Here is a 5,333-nt window from a genome sequence, read left to right as displayed (position 1 = left end):
CTTTGCCTCCCAGCTCTTTCCTCTATTTCCCTTGACTTTCATCCTGTCCCACTACCATGCTCAGTCCCCACCAGGGTTTCAGCAATTCCTCTTTGTTACATTACCACAAGTCACAACTTTCATTTCTTTAGTATCTGTGGCTAATAGTGGGATTACTGGATCATATATTGAATCATAAACATTTTTAAGTAAATGTTTTCCACAGTGGTTGTATTATTTTACAATTCCACGAACAATGTATGAGGCTCCAATCAAAAAGTTCATCTTCAAAGCTAATACTAGCCATTTACCTGGAGGCCCCAGCCAACAGAATGAGACAGACATTAAAAAAAAAACACTTTTAGTTGTGCTTTGAGTGAAAGTTTACAGAGAAAATTGGTTGTTCATTCAATAACTTATTTTGATTTATGATATTGATTGCAATTCCCACAATGTAACCACTACCTCCTTGTGTTTACCCTTTCTATTTGCCCTTCTTTCTTAGCCCTTCCTACTTTCTGAAATTTGTCTCGGTGGATTCCTCAGAATAAGAATTGGCATGATGTCAGTGGATAAGGGCCATAGTCCCTGGAGTTCCACCAGTCTCTGTCAGACTAGTAAGCCTGGTCTTCCCCCCACCCCTCTTAATAATTTTGATTTTATGTTCCACGTTCCCTCCCACTATGTCAGTGACTTCCTAATAATCTAGTTCCCGCATTATCTAGTTTTCCTAAGTTATAACTTGTACCCTTTGTACAAAATATGATCTACCTAGAAAATAGAAAAGCAAGGAGAATCAGGTGACAAAACTGAAAACTCATAAATGAATTTAGTTAGCTGAGAATATTCATGATAAATGTGGGGGGGACCTGGTTACTTATACACAAGCAATAATCTCTTGAATTTGGGGAGTGCTATTAATTTTTATTACTTTTGGTAAGAAATACCTCTTACTCTTTGACTTACTTAGTGCTTGCATGTTCTAAACATGCTTTGAATCTTAAGGAGAGAGGGCCAAGAACTGGAGATCCCCTTGCAGAGGGGTCTCGGGGAGGAGATGAGCCAGTCAGGGTGCGATGTAACAATGATGAGAAATACAACCTTCCTCTAGTTCCTAAAGGTTTCCTCCCCGCTCCCACTACCATGACTCCAATTCTATCTTGCAAGACTGGCTAGACCAGAGGAGGTACACTGGTACAGATAGGAACTGAAAATACAGGGAATCCAGGACGGATGAGCCCTATAGGACCAGTGGTATGAGTGGCAAAACAGGGAGGGTAAAGGGAGAATGGGTAGGAAAGAGGGAACCGATTACATGGAACTGTGTGTGACCTCCTCCCTGGGGGACAGACAATCAAAAAGTGGATGAAGGGAGACGTCGGACAGGGCAAGATATGACAAAATACCCATTTATAAACTATCAAGGGCTCATGCGGGAGGGGGGAGCGGGGAGGGAGGGGAAAAATGAGGACGTAATGTCGGGGGTTTAAATGGAGAGAAAATGTTTTGAGAAACGATGTACAAATGCGCTTTACACAATTGATGTGTGTATGGATTGGGATAACAGTTGTATGAGCCCCCAATAAAATGATTTTTTTTAAAGAAAAAAAAAAAAAAAAGAGAGGGCCAAGAGATAAGGCTGCCAATTTTTTGCTTACCTCATCACAAAACTAAATGTGTTGGAGGGCTACGCAGGAGCTGAGACAGCTTCAGGAGAGCGCCTCAAAGTTAACAACTGTTCCCTGTGGTGTCCATACACTGTGCTGTCAAATTTTTATTTTAGACATTTTCTCAATGAATAAAAGACTGAGTTTCCTGGCGTACCCAGAGGCCTAACCCTTGGTTATAACCAGAGAATAGCATAAGGAAATAGAAATGGGATTTCCAGGAAAGCAACTAGTGTTTTTGATTATTGGTTTGAATGCAATACAGTGAGTACATGTAAACAATCAAAACGACATATAAGGGGAAAGTGCACTTTCCTTTTTATTGTTTTGTACTCCCTTCTCGGTTTTGTTTTGACACAGATTTCTGTTCTTTTTCTTTTTCATAATTGTCACTTTTAAAAAGATTTGTATATACATCATCACAGTTCTAGTGCACCCTCCCCCTTACCCTATTTATTATTTCTTCCCCAATTCCCCTCAACCTCCCCCCTTATTCATATTTATGATAAATATCACATTTATCACATCACTTTGTCTCTATGCGTCCACTCCTTCTGTGTTTCATAAACTTGGAAGCATAACAGAAACAATGAAAAACAATAGCCAAAAGAGCAGGAATTTTAAAAAATAAAATAAAAAGGAAGAAGGAAAAGACCACTAGCAATATTTTATTGTGAAACAAGCAAGACTTATTTAAATGTAGAGCAATTTCAGGGTAGGTCAAGAGGGATGTCAACTGACCAGATGTCATATCATACTGTGATTCCATCCACCATAATCAAGTTAACATTAATCTTTGTCTGACAGCAAGGCTTACATCCCTCGAATGTGGCCAGAGGGTATCTGCCAGTGGCTTAATCTGACTAGATAGTCTGCAGATGGATCTTGTGCTCCCAACTGCCCTCCATAGCCTTCTACAAATTGGACGTTCTCAATTTAAACTCTGATACTTTTCCCTTCATCATCTGTGAATTTTGGTATTTGCCATCTTTGTATCACACAGGCTGGTACGGTGTCTCTCCCATGTAGACTTCACTGATATCTCACTTACATGGCTGCTTGTTTGAGTAATAAGCCTTTAAGACCCCAGACACTATTCCAATCACTAGCCAAGGCACCATCTGCTTTATTTGCCTCACTTAGCTGTAGCACCCATATCTTCAGTGATCAATATATGAAGGCAAGTATCTGAGCAGGGCCATGTCATAAGAACTAACTGTTCTTCCTCTAGGGTGAGCGTTAAATGGGAGCTGAGCATCTATTTGCTTGTTTGTCTACTGGTTGTCTACGACTTAGGTTTACTTTAGCGGTCGTATTATCCTTGTATAACAAAATACTATCAGTCATCCCCCTGGGGTATAAGGTAATTGCACAAATGTCATCAATACTTTATCCAATGGCTTAGAATTTAAGGTAGTGTAGAGAAAAGTAGCTTGTGCAAATATAGTCTAGATGTGACACACAATCCTTGAATTGTTGCTTTGTACAGATGGAATTCTTAAGTAATTGAGCCCTGCATTACATTGACCATAGGGATTGATGCTAGGGGAAAATGTCTTGTAACATTCTTAACAAGGTCTACTCTTTGCCCTGTTAATGCAGAGAGGGCATTAAGATAGTAAATGTGTGGTGGTTCTGGGCCCCCTGCTAACCCAGAGATCCTAACCAAAGTTCAACAACTGCCAATTCCACAGTATTGGGATAGTCACCATTTGTTTCTGCTCTCATCAGGGAATTTGAGTCTTAAATCCAAAGGCTACAGGTAATTTTGAGGTAGGTCCCAGTTCATTCAGTGGGGTTTCCATGTCGAGTCTTTCGGTATCGCCTCTGGGGGATGCCGTGCTCCCCGTAAGGCCGGCGTAAGGTCATAGTAGTGCGTAGTCCTTAGAGTGCTTCACCGAGGATTGGGTAGAAACTTGTTTAGAAATGTCTACCCAGGAACATAGAACCATGTTTATTCTCCCCTTGGGTTTTCTATAATGATTGTTGAGCATCCCTTCCCAATATGAGGGTGCTCCTCCCCACTTACCCACCAACAGAAGTTAAATGCCTCCTGAAATTTAGATTCCCCCTGCCCCTCCAGCTTAACTTGACTTTGCAGAAAGGTGCCTTTCTCATTCCTACGGTGTGTCTCTTGATTTGTTACAACTTTGTCTCAATGTAATATGGCATCTTCTCCTTTCTTCCCCTTCTTGAAGGAGTGAGTGACCGCACCTGATATGAGGTCTCCTCTTTTTAGATGGTTCTGATGAGGTGCATACAAGGGTGCTGATGTACAGTTCTGGCCAGTAGACAAGCTTCTACCCCTTTATTTAGAGACTGGCCTCTAAGATGTAATTGGTATTTCTCCTTAGAGTAGTTGGCCCATACAGTATTTGCCCTTTTGTGATTGACTGACTTTGCTTAGCATAATGGTTTCCAAGTCCTTCCATGTCTTGTGGTGTTTCATGCTTTCATTGCTGTTTTTCAGGGATGCACAGTATTCCATTATATATGTACCATAATTTCTTTATCCATTATTCTATGTTCGACATCTGAACTGCTTTCAGTTTCTTGCTGTTGTGAATTGTGCTGCAGTAAACATGGGAGAATGTACATCCACTGGTGTCTCATTTCTTTAGGGCAGCGGTTCTCAATCTGTGGGTCATGACCCCTTTGGGGATCAAACGACTTTTTTTTTTCCAAACGACCCTTTTACAGGGCTCGCCTAAGACCAGTGGAAAATACATATTTCCACAGGAACCGAGACACCGCTCCTTTATCCGTCTCCAGGAGGGCCCGCCCACATGCAGATAAACCCACATATGAGTACCCGGTGTGAAGACCATGCTACGTCATGCTTCAAGACAAAATTTCATACATTTGTAATTAGAAATAATCTTTCACAATATATAATTACATATTGTTTTTGTGATTCATCACTATGCTTTAATTATGTTGAATTTGTAACAATGAAAATATATTCTGCATATCAGATATTTACATTACAATTCATAACTAGAAAAAATACAGTTATGAAGTATCAACGAAAATAATTTTTTGGTTGAGGGTCACTACAACATGAACTGTATTAAAGGGTCAGCATTAAGAAGGCTGACAACCACTGTATTAGAGGTTCTGAAAAGATAGCAAAACAGTGGGTGACAAAAAAGACTGATTTGCGGCAGAAGGGGGACTGGACTGGTTTTGCCACCCAGACCATGCACCTACCTGTTCACGCAACCATTTCAGTGTGCCAGTTTTGGGGCAAAATCCAGCATGCCTCTTTTGCTCCACTACTCACCTGGTCTCGCTCCATACAGCTTCTTTTGGTTTTCATGAATGAAGAGAGACATGAAAGGATGTAGAAGAGTGAAGACAAAAAATGAGGGAGGTGTCGTCAGCCATCCAAACATGAGTTTGAAAAATATTTCCAAGAATGGAATTGCAGATTTGACAAATGTATTGTGTGATGGAGAGTACTCTGAAGGTGATAAGGTTGTTTTGTAAAAAGTTTAAATACATAGCTTTGAAAAAAAAACGTTTTTTAGGGAGTACCCCCTCGTATTCCTAAGTATTTCATCTTTTGTGTGGTTATTGTGAATGGTATTGCTTTCCTGATGTCTTTTTCATAGCTCTCTTCGCTGTTATACAGGAAGCCGATTCATTTCTGGTTGTTAATTTTGTACCCTGCTACTTTGCTGAATC

The 5,333-nt window shown here is 40.4% G+C and overlaps 1 protein-coding gene across 1 annotated transcript in view; it reads left to right on the top strand.

Annotated features, from left to right (window-relative positions):
- Positions 1 to 5,333, top strand: part of BMPR1A (bone morphogenetic protein receptor type 1A) — a 130,905-nt gene that overhangs the window by 25,324 nt on the left and 100,248 nt on the right. The gene's annotated exons all lie outside the window — the stretch shown is intronic.

The sequence above is a fragment of the Echinops telfairi genome, unplaced genomic scaffold, assembly GCF_000313985.2.
Source record: "Echinops telfairi isolate 266 unplaced genomic scaffold, ASM31398v2 ScPeMD7_2010;HRSCAF=2546, whole genome shotgun sequence".
Classification (NCBI taxonomy): Eukaryota; Metazoa; Chordata; class Mammalia; order Afrosoricida; family Tenrecidae; genus Echinops; species Echinops telfairi.
Note: the sequence above shows the minus strand (reverse complement) of the source record. Positions and strands in the feature narration are given on the sequence as shown.